Here is a 22,222-nt window from a genome sequence, read left to right as displayed (position 1 = left end):
CGGCAGTTAGCAAATTGTGTGTTCCTGGCCTGGAGTAGATAAGTGCAGAAACTGAGAGTAACCATTTAGACACATCATAGTCTGACATTGCTAAGACAGCCATACCCGTGTTCGTTCTTGTAATACTTCATTTTTGTTGTAGTCTACAAAAGGACTGGTGAATGAAAGATGGAAAATTAACACAAAAACAAAAACAGAAAGAGCCTGCTAGCCCTTCGTGGAATCACAGGAGAGGTTTGCTAGGACTGACACGTACCAGAGCTACTCCTTGCCTTCCAGGTGCTGAGGTTTATTTGGGGTCAGAAGAGACAATTACAGAAAGTTGTTGAACAACAATGCAAAGACAACAGTGAGAAATAATGTCATGAGGCAGTCGTAAATGACCAGGTGCCACAACAGTGGCTGCGACAACGCTTGCCCCAGATGCCCATAGGGGGACGAGGTGTCTGGAGAGTCTTCCCTGAGTAGGTGGATGTGTTTGGATTTCCCCTGCATCCCAGGCCTCCTATCCGGGTCTGCTCTGTCCCTTCTCACTCGGCGGCCTGACGGGTTAATCTCCTGGCGAGCAAGGGCCTGTGAAGAAAGCTGGACGGAGTTAGATGTCAGACTGCAACGGGCCCGCACTAAATATCCCGCTCCGTTTTCCTTGACGGGGCTTTGATGTCAGCGCGAGACATGTCAGATTATATGGAACGTCGTGTCATGTGTCAAATCAGTGTTGGGGCTCCATCCTGACACTTTAATTAGTACGCGTGGAAGGAAAGGATGTATTATTTTTCTGTTTCAAGGCAAAGACCCTGACACCCACTGAGAACTGTTAGGTTCTGCCGAAGCCCCTTTTAAAAAACATAGCCTGTACCCCCACTAGGATAATGACCAGAGCGTCAAGCTAATGAAAAGAGCCGTGGGCCGGGAGGTACAAACCTTGCTAGACTCCAGTCCACCGACAGTGCCTTGTGTGAGCTAGAGACGCCTCCCACGTGTCATCTTCAGCAACATAAATGCTTGTTAATTATCGATCTTGCAGCCTTAAAAACTAGCTACTAATGCTTTCGTAGATCTCATCAGAGTATTAGGTGTTGAAGTGAGATAATGCCTCAACAGGGCTGCAGAGGCCACAAATGATGCCAAATGGGCAGGGAAGGCCATGTAGAGGGGAGGGGAGGGGGAAAGATGCCATTAGAGACCTTCGCTTTTACGAACTTCTGTCAATTAGCAGCCGCTTACCCCACAGCTGGAAATACCTGCAAACACCTTGCTTTTCTTGTACCACACCAAGCAGGCCGGGGTTTCCGAGCTCAGGGACGTATCCTATCCAGAAAAGCGCCCAGGCGTGAACGTAGCCCTTGGCCGCCCGTGAACGTGGACCCTGCGTAACGAGAAACCCGTGCTTTGCTCTCTGCTCCTAGAAGAAGGTCATCCAGCTTAATACTGGGTGTAATCTCTGAACATCAGTAAGCTGCATTCACTCTGACATCTAGACTCCTGTGTAATTAAGACCTCAGGTCTGGCGCTCGGTTTATCAGTGTGTCAATTCTCATTTACATAAGACTTCGGTTTTTCCCACATCTCTGCACAGACACGGCCAAAAAAAAAATACTATTCACAATGAAAGGGCTGAGGATAGAGTTACACAGCCCATCGTGTCTTTAATCCCTGCTTAACATTTCCCTTAAAAAGAACATTGCCCTATTCGGAAATGAAACGCAATGTGTTAGATGTTCTTTATGGAGGGTGAAGGGAGGTGGATTTTCCACTGCTTTATTCTGAGCTCGAAGAACATCCGATTTCATGCCCTTTATTCAACTGGGAAGCAGAATCTGCTGCATAATTGGAGGGTGGTTTCTTCATCTGTGCTTCTAGAAAACAACAGGCTCTTCTCCCCCTCCCTGTAGCTGGATGCTAAAATCTGAGACCGGACTCAGAGATCCCCTAGGTGTGTTCCTCCAGTTTTGTTTGTTCAGACTGCAGTCTACTGGGTGTAACTGGATCCTACAAAGGAGAAAAGTGACTTCTGGGCTGCTAGAAACCGTCCTTCCCTCCCCAGGGGAGCTTTCTCCAGGGCAAGGAGCAGTGGGGACCCAACGCTCCAGATGCCTCCTCTTCTTCTAACATTAATGGTTATGAGGCAGAAGCATTTATTGTTGCAACTCAAATGAGAACAAGTATGTTCAGGAGAAGTCTGAGGAGTCTCACGAGACCACACATGGAGTTGGTTATATGACCTAGGAAACAATGCAGGCCTTCATTGTCACATCAGTGAAATGTACTCATCTGCAAAATTAGGGGTTGGGAAAGATATCTAATAAAAAGGCACAGGGAAAGGAGATTCTGGTCTGTATAATAGGATTCTAGGCTCTAAGGTATCTGTTTTAAGCAGGAAGCCATATGAAAGGATGGGAACTTGGGATTGCTTTCAAGGAGGCTCCATCCCAGCTCTGTCACTTACTACTTTCTGTGTAACCTTGGCCCAGGCATTCACCTCTCTGGGCTTTAGATGTCTCGTTTCAGAGACAGATAGTTACAGAGCCCCCTTTGCAGTGTTGCTGTGAATACTAATGACATAAGTCTTTTAAACTACTTGGAGGAGTAACTGACATAAAGTTAGCTCTCAATTCATACCGCCTGTTAGTGGTAGCACCGCTATACGTTATTTTTATCCAGATGGCCATTCCTTTCTGAATGAGACAGGAACAGCGATCGACTCCCCTACTGCCATACAGTCTCCCCATATAGTCTGTCCTTGATATCTGGCCAATCCTAGCAGGCCCAGCCAGTCCTGGAAGGCACCCAAGAATCTGGGTTGATGCTTCTCAACCTGGCTTCACATGAGGATCATCCCAGGGAACTTGGAACAATACTAAGGGTCGCAGGCCTTGAGAGTTTTATTTAATTGATCTGCAGTCCAGCTGGGCATCAAGAGTTTTAAAAGCTCTCCTGATGATTCTAATGTTAAGAATCCCTGGGCTAGGGAAAGGCTCTATTAATTTTGATATTGAAAAAAGTTCCTGAAATATGAGCAGGATAAGCTATTACTTCCCAAGCAGAGTGGTTACCGCTGGTGTTATGTGAGATTCTGTTAGATAGTTCTTTGTATGTTAACAGTGTTCCAACTGTTGTCATGTGAATTAAGAAAAAAATATTTCAAAGCGATATTCTTTAGCTTTAAATTCATTAAAACTCAAAGTGGAAAGGAATATATATATATACATATATATATATATTCAATTTAAATAAAATACAAAGTTAATATTTATACATTCCTGGGTTTAAAAGTATGACTTTGGAACGTAAATGACTAAGGCCTGGGAAATATGGTATGAAGCAAATATGATTGCAATCATAATTCTGAGTAAATATGGTAACTCTAAAGAATCAAATTATTGAGTAGCTCTATAACTTTTATCTGTCGAAAAAAATAAAGGTAGATTTATGGTGGAATGTGCTGAAACTTCTAGCACATCTAAGAACATAAACTCCTTGGTGTCTAGTAACTTTCTTTTGGGATGCAATTGGAGAGAAAAATGTTACTCCATATTTACTCAGAACTCTAATTATAATTACTTTGTATATACCTACATGGTTAATGATAATGGCATCCTGTATTTCAAGAATGCCTAACCATTTACAAAGCACTGGCACTTCCATTGTGTAATCAGGTTGCCTGATAACTTGCTGTGGTTGGGCTGGGGGCTCCTCGTCCAACTGGGAAAACCGAGGCCTAAGGGGTTAGTTAGATGGCCCGTCTCACGTTACACGGATGACTTGTGGGAGGGCAGGACGGGAACCTTGTCATCTAAATCTACAGTAGAACTTTCTGTGTTTTACCCTTCTTGCACTTCTGAAGTCTTCCACGTGAAGTTATAAAATTTCTCAAGGGCTCCTCTCACTGCGTGACCGCGGATCGCCTTTCAGATCACTTGCTCCACACTGACGAGGACCCAGGTTTACTTCCAGTATTAGAAATTAATTGGAAAAAAAAAAAGAAGTTAATTGGGGCAGTTACATCACCTATATGCAAACCCACCTTGATGAGGCTCCTCGAACGTCTCTTCGCTTTATACTCCAGACCAACCCCACCTTTTTGTGGTCTGGACAGTAGCCAGAACCATCTTGGAAAACACGTCCATCCATCATGACACTCCTTATTTAAATCGCAGCGGTAGCTGTCCATTTTGCTTTGCAGAAATTCTGAGCTCTGCCCCACTTGGCACTCTGGTCCAGCTCATCTCCCAGGCGTCCCTCAAACAGGCCACACTCTTGCTGCTCCGTATCTCGACAGTGCTCTTCCATGTGATGGGAACGCTCTCCCTCTCCCTGTCTGCCCTGCCAGTGGTTTCTCCATGGAGTGGAATTCCCTGACCTCCTGAGTGGATCAGACACTGCCCCTGCCCTTCCCCCTCCCCCACCCCCCTGTTATTTCCATGCAACAGACAGATCCTTCCGTAATAGCTCTTACTGTGATTTGGAATTATTTATCAGTGTGAAGCTCCATAAGGCCAGAGAAGAGTCACTTCCGTGTTGGTTTCCTACCATTCTGGTTCCAGATCCTAGCACAGAACTTAGTACAGAGTCGCTGCTTAACCAGTATTTGTTGAATTTATGGACAGAATATGAAAAGGCTGAGGGGTAGCCTGCCCCCTCTGAGGACAGGGTGCCGTTGTCACCTCCTACACTGAGAGCAAGTCAGGGAGTCAGAAGTGTTTGCAAGAAGGTGAAGGCTGCTCAAGGCCACTGCAGCGGTACTCTCCTGAAGCTACCGTCCATAGCTGACTAGTAATCCTGCCCTGCTGGGTACTCCATACAGGAAATGACAACCGACCAGTGGCTCCCAAGCTGCTTTTTAAGGGAGGGAACATTCTAGTTAAACCCAGGGTAGGACACCCAGAGCCCTGCCAACCCCCGCTTTCCATGGCTCCCCCAGAAGTTATGAGGCAGCATATAAGAACCCTGAAGGTCTCAGAACGCAGTGTTAACACCACACATCTTGTAGAAAAATAGAGCCCCAGACGTTAGAAATCTGTATTCGATTCCCAGCAATACCACTTTCTACTTTCTGAGCCAGTAAGTTGCTTTTATTGGCCAAATTTTAGTTTCCTTACCATTAAAATAAGTATAATACTGCTTATCCTACTTAACTCATTGAATTGTTTTGTAGACAAAATAAGATAAAATGAAAATATTTTGGATAGAAGCACTTTACATTATTATTATTTGAGCCTGATATGATTTCTTCTCCTTAAGGGCTTTTAAGTGAAGGAAGACACAGTGATTTTCATAGATACAAAGGCGTCCCAAAGACATAAACACAGGGAAAGAACAAATGCATTATTCATTAGTGTTATGGATTTAGGTAGGTCGTCAGAAAGAGACAGTGTTCTGTAGCAGGAAGATCTTTGCCTGCAAATCAGGAGACCTGAGTTTGAACCTATCTTGTTATCTAGTTACTAACTGTGGGAATCTGGTAGGTCATGTAACCCCGGGAAGCCTCAAGGCCCCCCACCTATAAATTGCAGAGGGTATGAGAGTGGATAGGGAAGTGGAGAAAGGCAATGATACTACAGTAGTTTGGAGGATCTCATGACGCAAATAAGAAAGGCCTCTGGAAACAGCAAATTGCCTTAGCAATGCAAGGCATTAGTATTATCCGAGTGTTTGCGTTACTTTAGGCAAAAGGAAGTCAAGAAGTTTCAGGGAAGGCTGCCCAGAATAGCAAGGGAGTACCAAGAATGCTTGAGTAATGACAGGGAGAGGGCAGGTCTCGCCAGAGAACCCGTGCTTCAGGCAAGGGTGCAGCCTGGGACAGGGCTTATTTCCAAGGTGCTGGCAGGACCCGCCAAGATGGTGGGTCATCCCCCCCTTCCCAGGAGCTGAAGTGGCTCCTAAAAGCTCTGGATTACAAGGCGGAGGACAGCATCCAGGTGGGCAGAAGGTGTTAAAAGGATACCAAGTACATTCAAGGGTGTTTGTTTTCGATTGGAAGATAAGGATTAACTGGATTAATGGAGCCTCATGGATGGAGAATGTGCAGACGCTAATTGCCCCTAAATTACAGCGGATTCCATTGGAATTGTGTATTCTCTTCTAGAAGCCTAACAGCTGCCCCTCCTTCCTTCCCTCCCTTTCTCCCCACACAATGCTAAATGAACATGTCATTGTAACTGAGATGAAAGGCCTTGAAATTTATTTTCCACTTCCCTCCAGATCTCTTGTTTGCAAAATACAAGAGGAACTAGGTTACTAGTCTAGTTTCAGTTTGTTTCATACCAAAAAAAAAAAAAAAAAAAAAAAGTATTCCAGGGATTCAAATTTCTGGAAGATGATTCTGAGCCCTCCTTCCTTGCTGGGGCTCTGCCACACCAGTGGCGTAAGAATAAACAGTTCTCAGAGTTGAGTGTGCTTCAGAGTCACCTGGAGACCCTCCAAAAACACATTCCTAGGCCCTGCCCAGGACTCTCTGACTCAGTGGGTCTAAGGAGGTCCCCCAAACTTGGATTTGCTGCAAGTTTCCCGGTAACACTGATGGGGGCGGTCCCAAGACACACTTGGAGAACCACTGACCCTGGGAAAATCAAAGTATTTTTAAAAACCTGGTCAAAGAAAAAAGAATGCAAACCTCAAAATCCTGGGGCTGCATCTTCGGGGAAATGGAGATACAACCACTCAGAACTTCAGAATGATTCATTTCCTAGGTCAAAAGTGCATATTCCCTTGGATTTTGTAAAGCTTGTGGGATAAACATTCCTTGCAATGCATGAGAGATGCAAAGAAGCCTGGGAGTGGGGCAGGTGCTTGCTGGTGGGCCCCACCCATTCCTCCTTCACTCTGGTTCACACACCTTTTCTCTGTCCATTATTGTTGTCAACCAATTTTTTGGCATCTCTGCAGGCATCACAGCTCCAGACCCCTGAACTTAACTTAACCCTCTGCCTTAACCCCACCAATATATGTCCAGTCCTGTTCCACATGTATTACTTCTTCTCTGCAACACTGGCTAGGGCTTGGGCTACTTTTGCTAATGCTTCTAGAACATTGCGAAGCACCGGACAGTGAATCAACAGATTCTGGGTTTTAGTTCTGGTCTCACATCTGTCTTACCATGTGACTATGCAAAGAACACTCTAAACCTCCGGGCATGATTTTAGTCATTGATTAAAGGGGAAAGTCTAGCTAGATGAGTGGTTCTTCCCCTTTAGGGGAAAGTGAAAATTGAATATATAGACCTCTTCCCAGGAAAATGCACATGTGCATGACATGCAAAATGTTGCTTACAGTTTTTAGACTGCATAAATAATAGTATGGTAATAGCAAGCGATAGTAATAGCAGACATTTATCAAATGGCAACTTTATGCCAGGCTCTGTGCAAAGCGCTTTACATCTATTACTTTATTTAATCCTTGCAACAAACCTCTGAGGTCATCAGACCCAGATTCGACTTGAGAAGATCATGGCAGAGACCAGAAGGAATGCATCTCAGGTCACTCAGTCGGAAGCAGCAGAAAGGGGATTTAAGGCCATCTGCACTGTTCTGAAGCTGGTCAATTCCTCTAGATTAAGAAAGGGACCCTGTTCTAGGTGATAGTTCAAGTTCCTGAGGTTCTGATGTCCCAGGATTTGCATTTTTTCCCCCAAGTCCCAAGAAGGAAACATTGGGAAAATGACCCATGGTCTTCTCAAGGCTTTTATGTATCAGAGGTGATCACAAAAGTTAGAGAATTTAAAGGTGATTTGGGGTTCAGACTCAGAAAAGTAAGTCACTTCTCTCCTTTGTGTTTGTCTTAAAAATGAACGCTTATCACAGCTTCCACCCAGAGGCAGCCGCCTCTCAAGGCGAGGGAAATACCCATCCCGGCTTGGGCAGGTCAGTGATGTGACAAGATAAAGGGCAGATCCTTAATGAAAACCACTCTGCCTCCTGCCAGCAAAGGAGTTTTCTTAGTGCATTTCAAGTCCACTAACACCTCTTCGCAGATCAATGGCTTTTCATAAATGCACCAGGAGATCTTTGAACCACTAATGCTTTAGGGGCTGTTTAGGTTTGGGTCCAACTGTTTAATATAACTCTCCTCCAGGTCTGGCTCTCCTGAAAGGTCTCAGGAAACAAGGCGGGGGATGTATGAAAAGCAGAACTGCTGTGGCCAAGTGACATCCCCCTACCTAGGCCTCCTGTTTATACAAGCAAATTGGACCAGGCTGATTACTTGCAGGAGGGGAAAGGAGGAATGAAATGACATGCAGGTCATGGTGGAGAGTTGAGTGAAAAGGAATCAGATTAAAGGTGCCTTTTGATTGGAGGGGAGCAGGTCATTTGCTTGAGGCGGGGGGAGCCAGTGATTGGATTCATCAACAGACAAGGTCACCCACAGATGAAGCGCTATGATAAACACCACAGCGTGCCTGGGAGCCATGGGCCAGGCTTCCCGTGTCCCCCGGAAAATAGTGCCATTTACTTTAAAACTTCTTTCAGCACTTAAGCTAAAGGAATGGTCTTGTTCAGAAAGCAGATGATCATTGGCATCAGGAGATGTGACCCCAAAGGGCTTTCCTGTGTCTACAGTGTGCCCACACCTGCTTTCCCAGAGCCCTTGGTGAGGTCATAGTAGTAGCTGGCATGTCCCGAATGTCCCCCAGCTGGCACTGTGTTCTGTCTGGACCCCATGGAAACCTCCAGCAGTCCTGTAAGGCGGATCCTCTGCTCTCATTAACCCCACTTTCAGATGGGGAGTCTAGGCAGATAAGCAACTTGTCGCATCCATCTGGGATGGGAATCTAGATGATCTCTGCCTCTTTGCCACCAGACTTTGTCTGTCTACCTGTGTGAACAGGATCCGCCATCATCCAATGTTTAGTTCATTTCCTCCTAAAGATCGAGGACCTAGTGATTATTTCAGGTATCCGCTCATTTAGATGTCAGGTCCCTTGACGGCACAGACCATGCGGCCCTTTCATTTTGTCTCCCACCACAGTGCCTGGTAGAGGAGCCACCTGGTCCCTATCTCTTATTCTTGAAAGGTCCCTCTTAAAATCACTTTAGGGTTATGTGAATTTTTTATCCTGATTATATTAATACAAATTCACCACATAAGATATTGCTTTAGGCACCAAAATTTTATAGAGACAAAAAGAAGAAACCCCCGGAGGTAACAGTCATGAACACATCGGTATATGACCTTCTACTCTTCTCTTGATGTGTGTATGCACATAAAGATACAGCTTAAATGGGATTGCACTATGTTCATCGTTTTAGAGCCTGACTTTTTGCTAACAACGTATCACGGATGTCTCTGCCCTTCCGTAGTCACAGATCTTCAGTTGTTTTTACATCCTAGTCATGCAGTGTCCCACTGTGCAGCCGTGTCAGCATCCACTTATCTGCGCTTGGTGGGCTGGGAGCTCCCTGGTATGTGCCCGTCCAGGCAAGACGCCGCGAGCACATCTGCGCCAACTTGCTGCTCCTGTATTTCAGTCCTTGCTCTTGGCCCTGCTTCTTGGAAACTGCACTCTCCTAACAGTTGCTGGGATCCCAGTTCTAGAAATGGCAGAATATATAAGTTGTCTGTTGCAGGATGCCTTGGAGACATAGACAGTCCAGTTTCTAATATGAAAATTGGGCTGTGGCATTGCCCTTAAAACAGAAGGAAGTCACAAGGGCCCACTTCTGCCTCAGTCCCTCAGGAGGTTCTCGTCTCTTCTCCTGGGAGCGCTCCATCCCTGGACTCACCGCAACCTGGGGCTCATAGCTATTTCCAGAAATGCCCTGTCTGTGAAATTGCTAGGGACAGCTGATAAACCTCGGGGTCGAGGGTTAATGAAAGCCAGCAAGAGCATGGGGAGAGGGGGGTCAGACTGAGGATCTGGGAGTTTGGGGAATGAACCACTCCTGTTTCAAGTTCCCCGGGCCCAAGTGCATCCTGGGGAATCACAGGTGGCCGAAGCTGTGTGAGGACCCAGCCGGGTGTGAGGGTGGAGCTGGGGGAGCTTCCGGGCGTTGGCAGTGAAAGCTAGTACAAATGCAAGCCCCAGAAGCCCTATTTATTATTTTTCATCAGCTAAAAGAAGGCAATTTTTAGATTTAGATTTTTTTGATGAGCTGTCACCATGGTGATAGGATTGGAAATTCTTTTTCTGACAACATTGCTGTTGGACCATTTGTTGAATTATTTGCATACTGTGACTCTAGGAGGCCCCCAGAGCTGGGTGCTTCCCTCTCTATCCAGAGGAAGGTTGGTCTCAGCCATCCCTTGGGTTCTTTGCCACACAGAGGTCCATGTTCCTATATGCCTGGGCTCTACCAGGTAGGGAGGAGATTTCTGGATCACCACAGTGCATCCTACAGAAGGAACTCATGAGAAAACAAAATCAAAGACAAGAAAAGAGTGAAGAATTTACCATCTGTTCCAGGGAAATTTGAGTCTCTCTACTTTTCTCTGGACCCCCTTGGTTGGGTGTCTTACACATCACATCTCCATAATCCACTGCAGGGCAGAGGTGCTGGAGGAGACGTGCAGGAAGTATGACCTTCCAGAATGATCCAGGCACATAGGAACCCTGAGTTGCTGCTTCCACTACCGGACTGGATCTGTCTGAATTCACTCCTGTTCTTCTTTCAGTGATCATTTCCTTAAGATTCCAGATGGATCCAAGATAATTTTTCAGATCCTCTTAATTCTCTGACTGATTTCAGAACTGTAGCCGGAGAAATCCCCTCTTAACATCCTTTTTTGATTTGGGGCCAGCAAAGGAGGATGAATTGCATTTTGAAACTTCCAGCACTTTTTGCCCTCACACTTTCATTCAGACCTCTTCTCTGAAAAAAGCACCAGCCCCACTAATGAAGAGCCAGGTCCTAATGAGAAATAAAATCATTGCACTGATTGTCTTCTACTTCTGTGAGAATAGGATGTGTCTGGAGACTTCAGGAGTCACAGTTGGCCCCCAGGGTCTTGGCCCTGTGAGAATTCTCTACACCTAGGTAGGAACTGCTTGAAACTGTACCTGTGTCTTAGGTCCGTGCCTTCCCTTCATCTCGTCTCCTTGCCTGCACACCCCTCCCCCCAACCCCCACCCTCCCGCAGAGCCCACTCTTCTACTACTCTTCTTTAAAGACAAGTAGGGGGTGGTTTATTCTGGGTAGCTATCAGTTTGCTTCTGGAGGATGGGTTGCATGTGACAGCTTGGGCAAGGCACAGAGCCCAGGCTGTTTGTGTCACACTCCGTTCCCAGTGACAAACACTGCTGCTCGCCTCCCTGTCCAAATCTGATAACACGTATGTTCTCCCAATTCCATGCTGTTGCTCTGGAAACGGAAGCAGCAGCACGATCTAGAGTAGGATTATGGCTTAGTCAACCTCAAAGTCTCACAGCCCTTCTGGCAACTTCTGGCAGGAAAAGTGTATCCACTCCCACTGCCCAGTGATCAACGGCTTTCTCTCCCCGCTGGGAAGGTCTGACTCCTGAAGTTAGAGAAGGTGTGTCTGCCCACAGCTCACATTGGGGGTGTATAATTTATTAGAAGACTCAAACTCGAGAATCTCAACCGAATCCCAGCCCTGCTGCTCACAAGATAAGGCATGATAAGCACGAGCTGTTTTCACAACCCCTTTGAGCACCTCTGTTCCTCCCAGGGTTGACTGGCCATCCCGGAGTCTCCCCGTTGTTAGACCTCAGGGCTGCGTTCACATTCAGTACTCGGCTCTGAGGACCAGCTTCCTGGCTCAGAGGCTTACCAGCTGGGTGACTGGTCATGTTCTTCACCTTTCCAATCCTCCCGTGGGTTATTCATAAAAGAATAATTATGCCTACCTCAAAGCTAGTTTTGAGGATAAACAAAGCAGCATGCCTGAGGTCCATAGCTCAGGACACACCCAACGTGACCCTCTGGGAGAATCCAGTTCTCCACCTTCAGGATATAAATATTTCCACTGAGGAGAGGAAACAGCTCTTTCCCTTTCCCTGCATTCAGTCCTTCATCTCTTTCTGAAAATGTGCCTGCCTTTAGGATTCCTGTTCCCCTCTGTCTGAAGAGATGGGTGAAGCATGGGTAGAAAACCCAGGCTCTGGCTCCCTTACTCACACACGGACACACCCACCCGAGCTTTACGGTCTCCCCTAGCACCTTGCAGGCATGACCTTAGTGTGGTGGGGGAGCCTAAGTGTTTGAGACACAGGAGGCAGAGTGAAGATTATAGAAGACAACCATGAGAGAAGGTAGCTAGGAGTGGGAAGGAAAGAAAAGGGAGGGTGGCAATGAGGAGGGGGGAGAGAGAGAGAGAGAGATCATGAGAGAGGAGACTTCCCAATGAGCTTAGAAGTCCCCTAAGGGACTCTGTAGGGAAAGTTTACTGTGCCTCCCTTCTCAATGCCACCAGCCTCCAACCCAGAGGTCCAGAACTACTGCTAAAGAACACAGAGGCCTGTGAAAACCTTTAGAGATAAGCATTCTTTTTTAAATAAAAATTGCACCCCCCCCATTTTTAATAGAGCCCTAAAGTAACACAGCCCTTTTTTTTTTTTTTTTTTGCAATGAACAAAACATTTTTTATTATAATGGAGTAAATGAAACCCCAAGGCCCTCTTTGCTGAGGAACTGCCTGCCCGGATACCAGCACGTGGTCCTCAAGGAGGAACTCACCCCGAGGTCCTGGTCCTCAGGACCTTCTGGTAAGGCACACTGACATTATCCATGCCTGCGTGCATTTGGACATTTGTGCAGCTCTGTACCAGAAGATGGGCACCCAGAGTGATCAAAATGGGGCTGGTGCTACCGTAAATAACTAGATGAAGAAATTTTCAGGAACACATGGAAAGAAGAGTGTGCTCGGATAATGGAAGCTAGAGCTTCCGTTTCCTTAGGCACCTTCATATAGGCAGAGAACATAATTTTAGAATGGGCATCATCAGTAGTACCACTAGCACTTTTACCAACAAGGTGATGCGTTTCTGCTTAGGATCTGTTCACTTTGGGCTCATTTTCTTGTGGAGTAAAGCAGGGCTTTAAGCTTGGGTGGGGTGGGTTCCCTCTCAGTGTGCTTCTGTGTTTAAGCATAGAGCTCTTACTCTGGTGTTTACTTGTCATGCCTCTTGTTCTCCTCCACTAGGGCAAGTGCCAGAGAATTCTGTCACCTTTACACACCCTGTGTTTCATCTAAACAGTGAGGGGTCTGAAACCGCTTCTTACATCTACCCGTTACCCCAGACACATTTTGTTCAACAGGATACCCTTAAATGCAAGAAACGTTGGTCTCTGGCTCACATACAACCTTCCATTATTTTCAGCAGCACGATTATTTTTGTACAAGGCAAACATAAGAAATACAGAGTGGATATAAACTCAGTCTGCAAACACCAGTATATAGAACAATTTCTCACACCTGCCCACTTCCCACAAAAACTAAATCTTGGGCACTTCTCCGTCCCCCGCCCCCTTTCCCAGGGCTGTGTCCAAGCTCCAGGGTATTTGAATGGTGCCCACAGACAGAAGGAGGTGATGGGCATCTAGTTCATGGCACTTTAGTCTGTCTACCTTGGCATCCAATAAGACAACCACCTCTCTTCATCCAACTCCCTTCTTCCCTGCAATTCAGCCCAGCACAGGAAATTATCCTTTTAGTTCCTTGCTCCTCAGAAGCTCTGGGAAACTCTCAAAGACTATCTTTCCTGCAAGGCTGCTAATTGCCGCCATGAATCCATTCTTCTCTAAGTCTCCTGCCCCAGGGTAGAGCAAAGGGAATTCTGAGAGACCTGACCACCTCACGTGGCTCCACCTGGCAGAGGTGTGTCTCCTCAGACCCCCAGCTTCTCTCATTCCCCTTCATCCCATCCATGTCCAGTCGTGGTACTTGGTAGAGAGAGGTTAAGAAAGGGGTCTCTACCCTGTGCCCCTCTGTGTCTCAACTCCCTTCATGATCCTTTTAAATATATTCCCCAGCAGGAAAAATCTTTGGATTTTTGCTAATCCTTACTAATCCAGTATACCCCAAGTACGCTCGGGGCTTGAATCAGCACTGTCCAACAGAATTTTCTATGACGGACATGTTCATTATGGTATAGCCACAGCTACATGTGACTGGTAGGACCAATGAACTGGTTGTTTAATTTTAATCGACATAAATTCAGATAGCCACACATTGGACAGCACAGGTCGAGATTTTTCAAACTTAAAAGCCAGGAGTTGATGTCTTTGTTCTCTATATTGTATAGGACAGTCCATCCCTAGGGCAAAGTTAATCTATATCCTGCGTGTTTGGATACAAGAAAGTGTATGAGTATTGGTGGATGTGACGTGGAACATATCAGTTATTGCTTCAAAGTATTCTCTCACCATAAATAAATAAAAAGTCATGCTGTGCTGATTCAATCAGTAGGAAGCCCAGAATCTGCCCGTCGCCCATCCCTTAAACATTACAGAAGATCCTGAGGCACTTCTGAAGGATCACAGCGGTCCTTGGAACTTGCTTTGGAAATCACTGAGCTAGTTATTTCTAAAATCCAGTCTGGTTCTGACATTTTCAAGACGTAGACTTGTTTTGATGAAGAAGTCATGCCTTCTGAGGGGTGGTGACTTGTCTTAAGGTACATAGCTAATTTTTGCAGGAAAGATCTGAGAGGCAGGTGGGCCACACCTTATGAGAACTCTTTCCCCTGTACTTCTTAGTGTTCTCTAAGATTCCAACCTTGATACTAGACTGTTCCATCTCGCCTGGAAATAATTATTTCTTGGGGGAAAGGGCAAGTCTCCTCCTCTAGCACTGTGTGTGGCAGGGCACCTACCAGTCATCAGTGGGGGGAATAAATTCATCATGCTGGCACTGCAGGATGTGTGGAGTGCCCTCGGATAAATGGTTCCTGCAACCGCTGTCCTGATCCTCCTCTACCCTTCTCTTGCCCCGTAAACAAGTAGCAACCCCTCATTCCCCATCCTGCTTTTGAAGATGCTAAGGACCTCACGCCTTAACTCTAATTTTTTAAGATTTTTTTTAAGATTTTATTTATTTATTTGAAAGAGGAAGAGAGAGAGAGAGAGAGCGCATGCCTGAGCAGGGGGAGTGGCAGAGGGAGAGGGAGAAGCAGATTGGCCACTGAGCAGGGAGCTCAACATGGGACCCTGGACCAAGGACCCTGGGAGCATGACCTGAGCCTAAGGCAGATGATTAACTGACGGAGCCGCCCAGGAGCCCCTCAGCAAACTTTTCACGCAGAAAGCCAAATGGGAAATATTTTCAGCTTCGCAGGCCATATGGTCTCTATTGCAAATACTCACTTGTGCCTTGCAATATAAAAGTAGCCGTAGACAATATGTGAACAAAATGACATGACTGCATTCCAATAAAACTTTATTACACAAACAGGCAGCAGGCCAGGTTTAGCCTGAGGACTGTAGTTTGCCAATCTCTTTTCTAGACCTGGGAACGCACAGAATGGGAACATTTTAGACTACTTGCAAAGAACTGAAAAAAAGTATGTGCATTTTCTCCGGGTGCTGGAGGCAGCAGAAGAAAATGGATTCAGAAAATATAGGAGGAGTTGAAGGACTTATTTAATTAGTCCTTTATAAAAGAGAAATGTTTTCAGTTGTGCTTCGAAGGAAAGCCATGATAGCTATGAAGAGAGCATTTATTAAATATGTAGATTTCAGGATTCCACTCTCAGTATTTTGGGACAGGGCCCAGGAGTCTGCAGTTTTGGCATACTCCTCAACTGGTTTTAAGTAAATGGTAGAGGTGGGGAGACCACAATTTGCTAAATACTGCAAAGCCCTTAGGTTTTGTGATGCTCATGGATGTAACAGTTATAATTATGGGCCTTCTGAGTTCATAAGAAATAAGATGCAAGGTACAGACAAATTCACTGATCTAGGTAAACCTAATTTTCTTTTTCCTTCAAGGAAGCTATCAGAAGGAAGCAGAAGTGATCCTATAGGTCTTTCTAATTTATTTTTTTAACTGAATTAGCTTGGGACTCTAATTAGGAACAAATTGCATATGGCGCAACCCACAATCCGTTGTGAAGCAGGGAATAGAATCAAGACTTCCAATGAGGCTGTGACTGGCAGGCAGCTTTGTTTCTTCTAGGCATTCCACCACTTGCTTCCCTCCTCTGATAAATGGCAACTCCCAGATCTGAAAAGGGACAGTGTTTGCACCAGCGAGAGAGTCACAGTCCACAGTCGTAGAGAATGAGTTGACACAGTTGGGTGATTCCAATTCCTAACATCATGTCGCTTCCCTTCCCCTCTCCACCATTGCAGCTCAAAGTTGCCTGAAACAACCCGTCACTGCTTCCCCTCCTGCTGCCCAGCAACCCTGAGTGGGAGGAGAAAAATCAGCTTGGGAGAATTCAGAGTGGCCCAGGTGTCATTGCTGGGTGCTAATGGGCACCCCCGCAGAGAGAGGGAAAAATGCGCTCTATATGACCTTGAGAAAGTCAGGGCAGGAGTGCCCAAGGAAGGGAGTCCCTTATGTTGGCCCATGTATTCATGTTCCAAAGATGTAGTTGCAGTAGAAGGAAAAAGACAACTGCCTCTATAACACTGCATGTTAATTAGACTTAAAAAAAAAAAAAAAAAAAACCACAGACAAGTTAAAAACAAACAAACCAAAAAACCCTGCAGGCCCAAAAAACCCTAAAGAAAGAAAACTGCCATGGAGCCCTCTCCTTTCCCCTAGGACCAGCAATCACCCACCTCCGAGTGGGTGCAGATGTTTTCAGTCCCTTGGTAAGAAGACCACAGAGCACCAAGGAGTGAAGCACAAATCGGTGTGTGTTTCCATAGTTGAGCACCCAACTCAGAGATAAGAGGAGGGAGAAAGATAAATTACTCTTAAGATTTCTTTCTCTAGTAGAGGATGGCAGTGCACTCAGATCTGATTTCTGGGCACCGGAATTTGCCCTGAACTGAGGTTTCTCCCCCTCCTGCTCTCAGCTGTCTGTCTATAAACAAGGTTGCCCAAGCCAACCCTTTTCTTCAGTTTAGCAGCGTGACTGTGCCCTGGGGTCACAGTGGGGCTCCAGCACTGAGCAGCCCATCTCCCTAGAAAAGGCAGTTTTCATTTCATTTTATTTGGTGCCCTTTGCAGCAACCCTTGGATGAGTTTGATAAAATGCATACATTCAGAAAATTCAAAGTGGAAGTCACCTTGCCTTGGTTCACGCCCCTCATGCGGAGGGGGGTGGGGGTGGGAGGCGCTCAAGGATTTCCATGTAGATAGGAACCACCTTGCGAGCTGTAAAATTGAGGGTTATGGAGCGCCCCCCCCCCCCGCCACCCCACCCTGGGGATTCTGACTCAGTCGTCAGAGGCGGGGCCTGAGAACTTGCATTTATATAAGCTTTCTAGATAATTCTAATACAGATTTAATGATGCTGGTAATTCTGAGACAAGTGGTATAAGTGGGAAGCATACAGGATTGGGCGGAGAGAGGGGTGTTTAGAATTGTTTTTTGAAGCTTTACAGGTAGAACCATAACCTCAATCTGCAGTAAAACCTGGCAGTCTCGCCAGCTTTGCATTCAAAAAGGGCTTTGTTTTGTCCAACTGGAATGTTTCTCCAGCTTAATCCCCGTTTCCTTTCTTTGATCCCCATTGGCTCCAGATTCCTTCTCTGACTTCTCCCCATGTGAGCAAATAAACCAAATAAAACTTCAGAGCTGCTTCCTGACACCTAGGCATTCCTTAGGCTTTTCTTTCTCTTAGTCTCTCTCTTCTTTTCCTTATAGACAAAATTCCTCCAGAATACCCTCTCAGGACCGATGATCCATGCCATTTTGCCACCCTTCCTAGTTACCGCGGCAGTGCACGCCTTTGAGGTCAGCCATTTCTACGGCACGTTCGGCCCCGTTGCTCTGCGGAGGCTCGTGGGAAACATTCAGCTGACTTGGAGGCGCTGGCTGAAGATGGTGTGCAATTTGGCTTGCCCTTCCCAGCCCTGCTGCAGGCAAGGGTTGGCATAAGCATTACGAATGTCCCCCAAGGTGGCTGCTTTCCTTTCCTTAAAAGCTTCTTTTGGTGAGAGCCTCTGGCGCCTTGCCGGATCTGTGCCTTTCCAGCCCCATTTCATGCCCTTTCAGGCTCTTCTCGGCTCAGTCCTTGGCTTTTCTTTGCTGGGCACCCCCAGGGTCTGGTGTGAGCTGGGTCATTAGGAAAGAGCAGAAGGAAACGTCCCAGAAGAGTCCAGAAATAGGGATGGGCAAAGAGGAATCACAAATGACGAAGCAGCCTCATCTGCCTCTGTCAGAGTAAAGACCGCAGACATCTCTAATTCTAAGGAGGGACCTACTGTATAGGCTGCACATTTGCATGATTTTTCCAAGGTAAGATTAATAAAACTGCAGATCCACAATGACTTTCGAGGGTAGATTGCAGGACAAGTCCACGGTCGGTGCCAGGTTTCCCGGAAAATGTCAAGAAGTGGCCATTAAGCAGTGATAGTTTACGTCACAAGGGACAAGAGAGTGTGATCACAGACCAAGTTGCGCTCAAACCCCCTCATGGCCATGTGACCTCGGAGAGCCCACTTACACTCTCCAGACATTAATAGCCGTATGTGGAAAAACGTCGCCACCAATAACAAATAATGTTCATGGACCGTTTACTACATTCTTAACATTGTGTTAAGTGTTTTATATAATTTTTAATTGAAAAAACAAACACCAGTCCTGTAAGGACAAATACTGTTATTTGACCCATTCCACAGATGAAAAAATTAAGGTGCAGAGAAGAGCAAATCTGTGTGACTAGTAATATGCTCTTAACACTACGCTGACATCAGTCTCCTGTTTTATTTTATTTATTTATTTTTTTTTTTTTTTTAGTCTCCTGTTTTATTATGAGGACTGAATGAGGTGTGGATGAAGAGTTTAGCACAGTTCATAGATACAGGGCTCAGCCAATGATAACTACATGTGTTGTATGTGCTTTTGGATGGTTCATCCCAAATGAAGTGATTTCTCAATTTATAGGAGTATAGTTGCACTTAATGAGGAATGATGATATTATGTTCTGCTAAACTTGCACATTATCCATTACCATACCCTTTCCTAGGAAGGCTTTCCAGATCCCCAAAATTCCCTCCTCCCATACCATAGGTGCTAGATTTCCCCCTTTCGCTCTGTCTTGATTTCTGCAACAGAAATGTTGCAATTCTGGGGACACCTGTTTCTGTGTTTGACTAAACTTCTTGGTGCAGTGGCTAGATGTGTTGCTCTGTACTGCCAGGAGTTAAGCAGGAGTCTTGCTTTTGCTGATTGGCTGGTCTGTATTATTTAATGCTCACCAGGAGATTTGGGGATTCTAAGACGTTAGAGCCTCGGAACGAGACGGTTGAATCATAATTATGGGACATCAGCTACTCCAAACCTTGTGAGAACAGCTGCTGATTTGCTGGCTTTTCTGGTCAGCTACTGGGGGCGGGGGGAGGTCACAGGCCCCCTTGAGGCAGTTGAAGAGGACTTGGCCAAGAGGAAGAAAGGAAAAAAGGCAGAAGATGAGACAGAAAGAGCAAGGGAGAGAAAAATCAAAAGAGCATAGAAAGAAAGTAATGTTTGCATAAAAGTATAGAATTTTTGAACTGGAAGACCCTTAGGGAATACCTGTTTCCATGTCTTAATTTTATCAATGAGGTTAGAACAGTCTAGATAGGTTATTATACAGAGTTCCACAGCTACTGATTAGGTATCACTTTTGGACAATCCTACCAAAAACAAAAACTGTTCTTGCCCATCCACATGTGTGTGCATGCATGCATATTGCCACACTCTGGCTTCTGGAACCCCACTGCTCACTGGCTGCTGACACTCAGAATCCCAGCTCCCTTTGCAGATGTGCCTACAGCCATTAAAGGCACACCTGCAGGAGTTCTCCCACCACTAGACTGAGGGTCACCAGGAAACGTGCCCTAAACCTGCCCTAGTGGGAGCATTCCACCCTGAGCATACAAGCAGCTGCCCAGGAAGGGGCACGTCGTGGTAGTTGCCATGACGGGGGCAGGGGGCGGGGGGTGGTGGCGGAACAGAGCTCCTTCTGTCTTGTCCTTTCATAATGGAAACTCCACACTAGGGCAAATATATCTACTTGTTGAGAGCGTTGCTTTGTTTTTGTTTGGTTAGTTTGCTGTTTGATTTGCATAGATGTATAGCCCTCCTCAATGACCAGGTTTTGCTTTATGCCCTTTTAGAAGTTTTGTTCTGTAGCCTACAAGGTCATGACAGCCTCAAGGTTGCTTCTTAATTGTCCTGCAAACATGGCTACCCCTTCTCCGCAGCCCTCTGTACACAGAACACTGTTGCCCAGCTCAGAAGAGCCAAGGAAAGCATTCATCGCCAGGTGAGGGAAACTAGCTTGACATGAGTCTTGACCTGTCCTTTTCTGTTAATCTGTTTTAGACTTAAGTCAAAGGAAAGCCCAGGCTTCTGTTCTCTCTCCTCCTCCCGTCTCACCAGGCTCTCTTGCCCCCAGTGCTTGAGATTTCTTGGCTCTCTGCAAATTTATACTAACTTACCACCCTGTGTACTTAGCCAGGCCCTCAGCAATTGGGCTTTAGCACAGTCACTAGATACAGTGAGAGAGAGGACGCAGGAGAGAGGATATGCACAATATACAATGGCTGGTGACACTTAGGAATAAAATGACTGAGTTACTCAGGCCTTGTGTATGATGTCAGAGAGTATGGTGAGTCCATGTGTGTGTGTCATAAAGCTTTAGGACATCAAAAGCAAAACAGCATAATTAACCTCCCTCCCTCCCTCCCTCCCTTCCTTCCTTCCTTCCTGCACTGAGCGTTCTCTATACTCCAAGCCCCAATGGCAGGCAGAACTCAAGATTTTTGTGTGGCATTATAGAAGTGTTTTATCTTTTCCTTCTCCCCCTCAGTACAAACTACCATGTGCCTGGGCCATGGCATGAACAAGACAGGTAGAACTTCTGTTCTCAGGGATCTGACAGTCTAGGGGCAGCAGGCAAGCTCAAGTCAGCAAATATAGACATGAGAAGCTTTGAGCTAAGTGATAGGAGGTCATAGAAAAGGCTGATGTGCAGAGGAGACAGGAGGCATGGGACTTATATGCAGAGGTCTGGGAAGGACTCTCTAAGGGGTGGACACCTGGGCAGAGACCCAAAGGAGTAGAAGGAGCCAGTCTTGCTCCAAAAATATTTGTCACCCAAGGAGCTGCCTTGGGCCCGGCTGCCCTGGCCTCCCTGTGTAGCGAGGGTTTAATTCCATGGGGGGGGGGGGCGGTTTGCCTCAGAGTGGGTTTGAGGAGAGGTCAGGCAGCCCCTGAAAGCAGAGTAACCAATCTTGGGGATGAGCCGGCCCTTCATAAACATCTGGGTCCTTTGAAAAATGAAACTTGTGGTCAGGTCCCCCAGAGCAGAGGAGTCAAGTTTCAATTTTAATCATTAAACCAAAGAGATGCCCCTGTTTATATTCTATTTTGCAAAATTTCAGCTTCCCCTGGAAAAGGGGTTTCTTGCCTTGGATCCTGGAGGCTCTGGTGTGCTTACCTCCTGCAGATACTGCCTGTCTGAGTAATGTTGGACATGGAACCTCAGTGGCGAGCTCACGAGATGGTAGGGTAGAAGCAGAGGCCCCAGATGTTGGATGCAAGTGGGTGATGAAAAGTGTGTGGGAGGTGAGGACTGGTTGCTGGGTTGTTAGCATTCAGATTTGTGAGCTGTGGCTCAAATTATGACATCACAGAAGGATGGGACAACTTGTGAGTCCAGGAGCAAGAACATGGCTTTTCCTCTCCTCAGTTCCCATGTAGCCAGCAAAAATTCTGCTAAACACAAGATGGAATGATGCAGCAGAAAGATAGGCAGCATCTGCAAAAGACCCCCTGTTCATAGCTCACATTTTTGGCACCTGCTCTGTGCTAGACACTGGGGTAGACAGTAGACATGCATTATTTTCCTTAACCCTCACAATATGTGACACAGTGGGTCACAGTACTCATCCCATTTTATAGATGCAGAAAGTGAGACTCACAGAAGTGAAGGAACTTGCCCAAGGTCATCCAGGTCGTATGCAATGGCCAGGACGTACCTTGGGCCTCACTTAAGAATCTGGATCCTCTCTATTCTTCCTGGTTATGCTTCACTGCCCGTTTGCTTAGGCACCAGACCTGCCAGAGTAAGACAAATGGGAAGAGGTGACCTACCTTCCTCAAGACGTTCTCTGAAATGATTTCTAAAGAGATGTGATATGGGCAACTTTCCAGAACTCGCTCA

General features: G+C 46.2%; 1 protein-coding gene and 1 long non-coding RNA gene across 2 annotated transcripts in view; one reads left to right on the top strand and one right to left on the bottom strand.

Annotated features, from left to right (window-relative positions):
• The window catches only part of SLIT3 (slit guidance ligand 3), a 595,819-nt gene that overhangs the window by 254,780 nt on the left and 318,817 nt on the right, over positions 1 to 22,222 (top strand). The window lies entirely within an intron of this gene.
• Positions 282 to 21,653, bottom strand: LOC125100805 (uncharacterized). Its single transcript, XR_007127661.1, has 3 exons — positions 21,497 to 21,653; positions 3,829 to 3,950; positions 282 to 573 (listed from the first exon to the last, which is right to left on the bottom strand). It is a non-coding gene; the product is annotated as an uncharacterized LOC125100805 (long non-coding RNA).

This window comes from Lutra lutra, chromosome 5 (assembly GCF_902655055.1).
Source record: "Lutra lutra chromosome 5, mLutLut1.2, whole genome shotgun sequence".
Lineage (NCBI taxonomy): Eukaryota > Metazoa > Chordata > Mammalia > Carnivora > Mustelidae > Lutra > Lutra lutra.
Note: the sequence above shows the minus strand (reverse complement) of the source record. Positions and strands in the feature narration are given on the sequence as shown.